Source organism: Drosophila navojoa, chromosome 2, assembly GCF_054131105.1.
Source record: "Drosophila navojoa isolate 15081-1374.11 chromosome 2, UAZ_NAV_1.0, whole genome shotgun sequence".
In the NCBI taxonomy this organism is placed as follows: domain Eukaryota; kingdom Metazoa; phylum Arthropoda; class Insecta; order Diptera; family Drosophilidae; genus Drosophila; species Drosophila navojoa.
In genome coordinates, this window is record NC_142890.1 from 18,367,668 (window position 1) to 18,378,445 (window position 10,778).

Sequence of the window (10,778 nt, forward strand, 5' to 3'; positions counted from 1 at the left end):
GGAGTACATGGAGAACATGGAGTACATGGAGTACATGGAGTACACAAAATATCAATCGTTGTCTTGTTTGCCTATTGCACGGGTTTCTTGTTTCGTATTTCTTGTTTGCTGCGCCCCCCTCGCACAGCTCCGCCAGCTCCACCAGCTCCTCCACAATCTGAGACTCTAGCACCAGTCGCCGCTTCAGCGACGAGAATTGAAAGTTGATTTTACATTTTGATAAGCATCCGCAAATTACACGAGAGACCTGCCCCGCGACCATAGACTTTGATGTGTTGGCATACGCCTATAAATTTCGTGATTATCAGTATTTTTTATTTTATTAAATGCATTTGGTGGGGCCGCACCCCATCCCATGCCCATATATAATATCCGACACGCACGAAACGCCGCCAAGCCAGCCAATTTCAGAGATAGACCCGAGCTGTTGTTTAAGGGGCGTTTTATGTGCGGCTTGCATGTGGGAATTTTCATTAGGAACTGTTATGAAACGCCATGGACACATGGATACACTCTCCTCTCCACATAGACATAGAAAGTCCATTAGACTAAGGAAACCTAATCTATATAAAACTACTTCGGCTGACTGACAGTCGGCGCAAGCCCTATTAACGGAAACTCATCATTTCCTACCACATTCGCCCTTTCTGGCTTAAGTAATTAGGCAGGCGGCAGAACGAAAATGCTTTATTATTAATTTACCTTATTCTAAAATGTTTGTATTTTCCTATTTACAGAAAATTCACCCTCCTGGCACACGCATCTAGTCTGAAAAGTTCTCGCTTGAATGTTGTTAAATAAAATGAAGTCAATTTGGATGAAGACGTCAATCAACAAAGATGAAATAGCGCACAAATTGGAGAGGATTTGATGTCAAATGAGAGAGTATATGAAATAATTTTAGAGCTGTCAATACTGCCATAAGAAATAATTAAAATACCAAAGATATTAAACACGTAGATAGATCCATTGTATTATAGATAGAAATAAAATAACAATTGTTGAGTTGCTAGATTAAATAAATAATTGAAGCTAAATAAATTAAGCTATGAGAGTAAACGAGTATAAGGCGTTGCAAAAATAAAAGAGCTTATATGTTTTTGCATGATAAAATATTCTATTTACACCAAGTGAACAAAACGAAAACTTTAAAACAGAATTTAAATAAACTAATTGCATTGTGAATAAATAATAATATTTTATTATTTTTCTTTCATTGCCATGCGAGCCTGACAAATAAAATAAAATTATCAATCAAAAGTTGACAAAAATGGGTATTATTGAAAGCACTGAAAGCCACTCAAGACTGCAAATTTATATGATAAATATGATAAAAATTAGATTTAGTATAATTCCTGAAAAAGATATTTTCATACCTTTAAAAAAAACTTTTTTTGTAAATGATTTGTAATAGATATAAGACTATCATTCTCTAAAGAATTTACTTAACGACCATATGCAGCCTGGGCTGAAATTTAAAGAGGCTTTTCTTAGCTCTTACGTGCGGTTGAGTTATTCCCTTAGGGTTCTTTGGCCCGATCAGAAGGAAGCTTTTTTTTTTTTCGTGAGCTGCTTAACGAGCATTGTGTGCGGCGGTGCAACTGAGGAGCCAAGCGAATGGTATTGGGCCAGGTCCTTTGTTTGGCCAGTGCCCTGGAGAGCTGGTATCGCTGGTATTGCTGGCTGGGCTAACGTCACGTACCCTCGCTATAAGTAGTTGATGCTTACTTCCTCTTGACTGCCTCGAGGTTCGAGTTCAGGTTCGGGTTCGGTTACGGATTCGTGTTCGTTTTCGTTTTCGGTGTTGGCCTTTTCATGTTCATATGTATGTATGACATCCCTCGCATAGGACATAAGTCCCTTCTAATTGCTTGCGTAACCTGAAGCGCTGCGGGGCAACCTCTTCCGTTTGCAATTCACGTTCTTCCCGCCATGTCCACGGCTCCACTGAAAATGTTCATATTTCAAAAATCGTGCTCAATAAATATTTGCCATGTGTCGGAGCCAGTCGTGCGGGTCGCGGATGTGGCGGAGGGACTTTTGTGCGCAAATATTCGCATAAAAAACGTGCCCATTCGAAGACATTTGCTAAAGATTTTTAGTTCAATAAGGAAAAAAAAAATTGAATTCAAGTGCGAAACAGGAATGGGAATCGATTCGAATCGCATCCCTTCATACTCTCTTGCTCTCTCCATATCTCTCTCTCTCTCTCTCTGTCTGTTTCGCTGTGTGGCAATTGTCATGGCAAAATGAATGCATGCCACTTACCGAGTGTGTCGCCATTCATTTGAGGAAACGCAACTTCAACTTCTCGAGGCGCCACGATGCATGATTGAGCATGATTGAGGGGTCTGCGACTGCGACTGCGACTGGGAATGGGAATGGGAATGGGAATGGCAGTGGCCTGGAAATTGCACAAGCAGCCAAATGATGAGTGTTCCCAAGTTTACACACACACACACACACACACATGCACAGATATACATGTATATATAAATATGAATACCCACATAAGCCCACTCATATGCGATTCACAGCTCGCCTCTGAATGGCTTCGTTTATTTTCAACACGTTACTCAAACAATGTTTTTGGTTTATTTAAATTTCTTTCTTATAACAACAGCAGCAACGGCAATAGCAAATACAAGGCAAGCCATGCAAATGCCAGCCCGCCCGTTGTATAAGCCAGAGCGTCCCGCTCCCGCTGATTGCGTTGCCTCGGCCAACAGCCTTGCCCTCAGCTCGTCGAGGAAGCCCGCGTTAAGTAAACATTTGAATTTTACATTAAAGGCGGGCGGTAAAACAACATGAAATAAAAGTAGGGGAACAAAACAGAAAAAACAAAAAAAAAAAAACGGGAAAGCAGAAAAAAATTCGCATTTTTCTTATTTAAACAAAACGGCGGCACTGTGCACAACAAACAATTCGCAGTTGCCGTTGCAGTCGGGGCCACCAATGAGACAGCTAGCCAGATAAAGTGGGCGAAGGAGAGGCTGGGGAGAGCCCGCACATACACACACACACACACCACACACACAAATCAAGATACAAAAACGCAACTAAAGTTGGCGGCATTCAGCTCAAACTGTGTGCCAAATGCAAACAACAAACAAAAAATCAACGAGAAAAAATAATATATATGTATATATAAAATTGAGGAAAAATAAAAATTCGGAAATTTAAAACTTTATTTTTTCTGAGCTTGTGGCTTCGCAAGCAGGAAGTTTAGAACAGAGCAAGAGAGAGGGAGAGCAAGAGAGAGAGAGAGAGGCGAAAAGAAAGAGCGAATATGATTTCACGCTCTGCTCAGGCTCTGCTCCGGTTCTGCCCTTTTCTTGTCTTGTCAAAACGGTTGACAAACGATAAGCGAAATGCTTTGAACATGGAAAATGAATTCGTCTATGGAATGGGATTGGGAAAGACTACCGTTACGTCAGGGCGTTGCCAGACGCAGCTGATTTTGATTTGTATCTAATTGTATGCAAACAGTGTGTCAGACAGCGACGACGTCTATCCGAAAGATATTCAATAGAATTTGGTTGAATAACCGAATGTGCACACATGTTCAATATATAAATACATATATATATAAAGTCGATATATATATATATATATGTACATATATACATATACACAGCCACATATGCGGGCGATTTGTTCGATTTTTGGCATGAAGTTGATAGATTACTTATGAATGACTTTTGGGCCTTTGTGCAGCGAACCAGTTTTTGTTTCTTTGGGGTTGCTTTGACACGGTTGATGGAATGATAATTGGGAATAGTGTGGTATTAAATGCGAATATAATTATAATTGAATTTGAGAGTATGTGAAATAGAGCAAGCAGTAGTTCAGCGTTCAATTAAACATACGTAATACCCTGTAATTACACAAGCAAACTAAGCTCTAGCGCAAGAGAGTCAATTATGGCATTTTTGCATTATTCAGCCGATAAATCGTCGTCGTAGTTCTCCCTGTAATCGGCGGCCCTGGGCCCGTGTAATTGGTGGGTCACCCTAAAAACCAATCAACCTTTGGCTGGTATCGATGCAAACTAAAATGGGCTCATGAAAATTACAGAGTCCGCTCGTCATGCGGTCGTAATTAAATAGTCGAGCTGCTCGCTAGTCGCAGACACGTCACTCTGCCTTCGGAATGGATATCGAAGTGGAAATGCGAAGGGAAATGGAAGTGGAAATGGAAGGGGATGTGGAAATTGAAGCCAAAGTCCGAGGAGCAGCCGGCGCGATTCTCAGGCATGGCTCAAGCAAGTTCAGCGAGCGCCCCTTGCTCTGAGCTGAGTTATATATTTTTGTTTTTGACCCCTTTAGTCAAATGGATTACGTGGCCCTTTTTAAAATGGGGCCGCAAATACGCAAGCCCGAAGGCAATCGAGGTCATTAGGCAATTTAATATTTGAGCAAATGTGATTATAATCGAATGGAAACAGAGCTCAGACCTCGCGCAGCTAGAGCACTTGGTGCGGTCGGGCGACTCTTGGGACTGGGATTGGGTTACGCGCTCAAGTTAAAATGAATTTTTTATGACATTTGCACGAAATATTAAGGTGTAATGGGTATTTTAAGCCGCAAACATGGCAGCAGCTAAGCTGACAACGGTCATCCGTAACCGCAAGCGGTAAGGCGGAAGGCAGGCGACGTAGCAAGCTGAAAAGGTGGAAAGGTAGGCCAGATAGGGGCCGACATACAGACCTACAAGTGCGGCTTACCACTGGATTCGTTCGGTCTATCTAAAAACAGCTGCTGCTGGTGCTGCTGCTGCTGCTGCTGCTGCTGCTGCTGTTGTTGTTGATGGACAGGAGCAGCCTCGTAATGCCAGTTCATCAGAGAGAACCCAAGCATCCGACTCGAAGTCGAAGTTGGGCTAATCTTCAGCATGCCAAATGGCCAAGTCATGCCAGCAGGGCGAGCGGCCAAATGACAAGGCCTTGCGGTGTAGATTTCTCGATGTCAGGTATAGTGGTTAAGCAACAGCATTGAAGCTGTAAATTTATATGCATGCACATACACACACACACATACATGTATGTATATGCGCATATATGATTACAAATATCTTTAGATGTTCTTAAGTCCAAGCAGAGCTCAAGTCTCATTTACAGGTCCATTACTTTCTAGTGCAATAAGACAAATCCAGCCAGAATTGTTGGCCTTAATCCGCACGCACACACACACACACACACACGCACACAATTGTCATTAAAGGCCACACAAAATGTTCGGCACTTCTCTGGGTTTATTTCACTGCTTTTCTTTAGGTTTTCCTGTGCAGCGGGCATTTGTTTTGCGTACGCCCTTTGGGCATTTCCACGGCAATGTCACACTGTGACCTTAAAATGTTTCACAGGCAAACAATAATGTGTGCGTGCGTGCATGTGTGTGTGTGTGTGTGCCTGTGTATGCTTGCTGGTAATTAAAAACAACAGCAACACGCACTCAACCTGTAGATCTCTTGTTATTGTTTTATTTTTATATACCAGCCATACTCTCTCTCTCTCTCCCTCCCTCTCTCTCACTCCCTCTCTCTCTCTGAGATTCTCCTTGGACTTAATTACACGGCTTAAATATTATACGGTTTTAATGTTCGGCATGTTGTTTTCCTGGCCCAGCCCAGGTCGTAAAAACGACAAAAAAAGTAGCAGCAGCAGCCTGCGTCTGTCTTCTGCCTTATCGCACAAATTGCACTTTTATAATGATACACTCCCCTGGCCTGGGCCCCTCTGGACAAAGTCTCTGCCAAAACTGACTGAAAAACATGTCCAAAGCTTGTCGCTCGTCGCTCGTCGTCTGTCGATTTTGGAGCTGTCGTCGAGCTTGGCGTACAGCGTTTTCTGTGTTAATTGCACATTTATGCTTGTGTTCGGAGTTAGCTTTTTGGCCAGTACAGGTTTCACGGCAAGGAAATTTCCAGCCAACAGCCACACCGCCCCTCCGCCTCCACTGATCCAGCGACACTTGTCAAATTGGCCTGGCCAAAATTGTTCATGGATAATTGTTGCTGCTTTTGGGCGCGAGTCACAGTGAAAATTGTTGCCAGTTCCAGTGCCATAATCTCTAGTTGTTGTAGTTGTTCGCCTCTGTCTCTCTCAGTGTGTGTGTGTGTGTTTGTGTGTTGTTTGCAACGCATGTTTTTTATGGAGCGACATTCGCACACACAAGTGCCGCCCATTTCCATTTGTCGTGTTTGCTTTGAGATAAGCGCCAAATTCATATAATTAGAGACGTCATATGTTGCCGCAAATTACATTAGCATTGCCTGGAAAAATGCTGATGTGCCACGAGCTGTGGCTGACCTGCCCAGTGAATACCCTACAATTCTGTCAGTTTGAAGAGCGACCGCAACTTGACTAAAGTGGCCTAGGACTGTGCCTAGAGCTCGTCCATTACAGCTTGATTGCTTCGATTTAATAATAATGAAGCCGCTTTGTTGAAATGCCCATTTAATGACTTGCACCCTGTAAAAAGCCAAAAATGAAAAGATAGAAAACCAAAAAAATATATAGTAAAGCTGATTATTATGAGTGTGCACACATTTAATGCCAGAGCACACACTCAGCTCTGATTATTTATAGGCGTAATTAAGCAAACGTTTTCAAAGCGAACGCCCTGCTCAGTCATCCAACTATAAATATATGGACAGGCAGATAGATGGATGGATGGCCATACAGATAGATAGATAGATAGATAGACTCATAGATAGATAGATAGATGTAGTTATAGCTGCAAAGCAATATCACGCATACGCCCCTTGGTGCATGCTAAACAAATAAAGGGCGTTGTCGCTGTGCCATCGACAATTTATTTCATTTAATCTTTTTTTTTTGGCATTTAATTGAGGTTCATTAATCAAAACTACAACAAATCGCAGCTACAGCAACAACAACGATTGCCAATGATTAGTCTGCTTGTGTTTGCCATTTCTAATGGCACCAAAAATATCATGACATTTCATTTGCTACACTTCGGCCTCCCCTTCGCATTCGCAACGCAATCAGAGTTGTTGTTTTTTTTTTCGTGCAATTATATTTTTGTTTTTATATAGGAATTTCTTACATATTTCTTGTCGTTTTTTTTTTTTTCGTTTTTACAACTTTTGCTCACTACGCTTTCGGCCTTATCGCATCATAACAATCATTTGCTTTATTGATGTCATTATTATGCCAACTTCTTTTTTGTTGTTTTATTGTTGTTGTTGCTGCTGTTGTTGTAAATGCCAAGTCATTTGCTTTGCTGTTGTTGCTGCGCCTCATTTAGTTTTTAATACCCTGCAGCTATTGAAGAGCACCAAGTGAGGTGTATAAGAACTGAGTAGATGTATGCTATGTATATACATTTTGACATTAGACAGACACTTAAGAATCTCAATCGAGCTAAAAGATACAGATACTTTTGGCTCACAAAGATATTTCTGCAGCTGAACAAATAATATGTCACATAATATGTTCCATCCTAAGATACACCAAAAAGATACGAAGATACTTTAAAAATAAATAGATAGCTCAACATATCACTCAGTTTTTAATATCTCAACAATGCAGATACTTTTCCATCTTTGAGATACATTCCTACTCCACAAATAGTTCTTCACTTTTGTGACTCTCTGATGTTCTTAAATCTTCCCCCAACAGATAACACAGCAATTTGCAGATAAATCCGTTTAACGTATTCCATTTTCAGTTACTTTAGTATTTTAGTGTGAGCTTGTTAGATTCTTAAGCACTTATAGGGTAGCTGCTGGGCAAACAAACTCGTTAGCTGGCACCTTTTATCAGGCGACCCTCGTCGCTGACATTATCAACTCGACTCACAGCCCATTATTTTTAATATTTACTTTAATTTCTGTCTTATGCCGTTTATGTTTATGTCTGTGAAGGTCGACGTTGGTCCGAGGAAACGCAAACTTAATATTTGTTAATTGCCCAATGCTCGTTTCCCATTTGCTTTCCGATTCGTTTTTCAATATTCATTTGTTAATATGATGATTATAATGTGTATTTGCTGTTGTCTCTAATGACTTGTGAATAGAATCGAAGCAACTAGAGTGCCCTGACTGTGTGCGTCGCGTCGGTCCCCGAAATGGATATGTAAATCTCACTTAATGTTCGCCTTTGTGAATGAGCTTGAAAGCTGCTATTGTTTGGCTTTGATGTCGGCTAGACTGGGTTTTCGCTTTTATGGACCTCTTTGTAATGCGATCTCAGCTACGGGCATTGTGTTTCCATCTGTTTGGGGTGCTGCGGCCCAGGTCTAGATGAGATCATTTGATAAATTAGACAAGTAGCTAACAGAAATTGGATTGGAAATCCATCCGCACTTTGTTGTTTTCCCTCTCTAGTCGTCTCTCAGCAAATCGATCCTCAATTGCTTAAGCTATGTCACTGCCTCAGCAGTCCATAAAACACAATTCGAGTGACTTGTCAGGTTTTCATTAATTTAAAACTTCCTCCATGAGGCGTCCGCAATGCTAATGCTCAGCTGCGTTTCCTGCACATCACGTTGCCCATTAATGTTGCATGGCGCAGCACTAAAGCATCCACTCAATGCACTCACTTGATTATCATAGCCGCACAAACCGCAGCCCCAGCACCAGCCCCAGCCCCAACCCAGTCGCCAACCCCAACCCTAACCCTGGATGGAGCCGCATTAGACGGGGGATGTTCGCGTTTCTTGGGATGTTGGGAAACATGTTTTTGCACTTATGTCTGTGGCTCACAGTGTTCTCTCTCCATCTCCCTCACGGCTGCCCCCGTCAAACTTTGAACCGGCAACAGACTGTCAAATGAAATTAGTTGGATTTCTGTTAGGCCGCACGGTACAAGGCCAGCGGCTCATTGGCTTATGATGATGTTCGCATTGTGTGCTCAAGTCTGTGCAACATGTGTCTGCGGCTTGTGGACGGATGGATCTGCTTTGCTCTGGCATTTGTTGGCTGTCTGTTTTATTTTGCTCTCCGCAAATGTCAACTTATCGCTCCACACTTGCCGCACGTGTCAGCGCTGAGATACTTTTGTGCAGCAGACACAATTAATTGCACAATCGCATTGGCAACTGGCCTGCCAGCCTCAGCAGCTGTTCCAAAAACAAAGTATATTTGTATGCGAGCATGCCCAAGTGTATATGTATATAGAAATAAACATGGTATACCCCCTGCAGGCTAACGATTTCCCCTTGCATTGACCAGCTACAACTACAGCCATATAGATACAAACGTAGGTACTCTGCGCCAGTCGCCGTCGCATCCGCAAGATGCAGCTACACTGATAAACATGGTCAGCAAACAAACAACGCCAAACATGCGAGTTCCGATGCGACGTCGGCCCATAGTTAGATATTGCCAACACACACACAGACACACTACACACAGGCACACATACAGTGACACACTAGGAGCCATAGAGCAACGCTGGCAATCATTTATTTGAAGCGTCAAACTCGTTTGTCTTATCTGATTATTTATATGTGGTTTTTTTATATACCCTGAAATTTCAGCTCGTGCGACTGGTTGAGGAAAATGCATTTAAAAAGAGCTGAAAATGTTATTTTGATATATGTATATATCAGCACAGTATTTAATAAAATATATTTTTTTAATTTTAAGAAAATTAATTTCTCAACAGCTGAAATGTTTGTATGATAATAGTAAATTAAACAAATTTTTGTTGAATCCTTAAATTTGCCTTTTCTTTAAATATGTACTAAAAATTAATAAATTATTTAAATGTTTTTGTAAAACCCTAAATTTGCCTTTACTTTTAATATGTATACAGAATTATTAGTTTATTTATTTTTCATAGAGTACTTTTTATTTGTTTTTTGTTTGCATTCATTAAATTTATTACCATTTCATTTATTACCTTGCTTATTTTATTATTTTGTTGATTTATACATTTGCCTATATTTTAATTATGTATTTCTGAATATATTTTATATTTTATTTTATAAATTTATTTATTTTGCACCCAGTATTTTTAGTTTATTGTTATAATAAATTCATTTTTTTTTATTTATTACCCTACTAATATTATCATTTGATTGATTTAAAAATTTGCTTATATTTTAATTATGTATCAAGAATTATATTTTATTTTATAAATGTATTTATTTTGTCATAAATTTATTAAATTTATTATTTTATTATTTTTCTATTTTATTTTATTTATTATTATTCTATTTTATTTTATGCTATTTTACTTATATCATTATTGCTTATTACCTATTATTATTACTATTACCTATTAAATTTATTATTATATTATTATTAAATTATTTATTCTATTATTATTTATATTTTATTCTATTTTATTTATATTACCATATTCATTTTATTATTTTCTTGATTTTATGAAAGTTTTCACTAGATTTTATTTCAAAAAAGTTTTAATTCTTCGTTAACCGCCCGGAGTTACTCTTAATTTAGTCAAATCGAGAGAGTATTTTATATGCGGCTTGCTTAAATATTTCTTGGTGCCTGCTGCACGACGGCGACGATGACGATGACACGACAAGCTGTGCCGCCTCGTTGTTGTTGTTGTTGTAGCTTTAGCTGGTAGCTGTTATTGCTGTTGTTGTTGTTGTTGTTGTAGCGCGCCAACGCTGTTAGTCATGCGCCGGGGCCAGCGCTTAACTTGGCTTTTAGCTTGGCCAAACAGACGCAGACGAGTTGGCCAGGGAAACAGATGGACGGACAGCCAGACTGGCAGACGGATGGAAGCACGGTTAGACAGACGAATCATTCATTGCACGCTGTTTTGTTGTTATTGC

The 10,778-nt window shown here is 40.1% G+C and overlaps 1 protein-coding gene across 2 annotated transcripts in view; it reads left to right on the forward strand.

The window, feature by feature from the left end:
* The window catches only part of nxf4 (nuclear export factor 4), a 46,312-nt gene extending 45,363 nt beyond the window's left edge, over window positions 1–949 (forward strand). Inside the window, exon 4 of one of the 2 annotated variants that reach the window (XR_016196992.1) lies at window positions 738–949. The gene's annotated coding sequence lies outside the window, so the exon portion shown is untranslated. The remainder of the gene's footprint in view (window positions 1–737) is intronic. The other variant, XR_016196993.1, reaches the window with a different exon arrangement.
* Window positions 950–10,778: the final 9,829 nt, after the last annotated feature.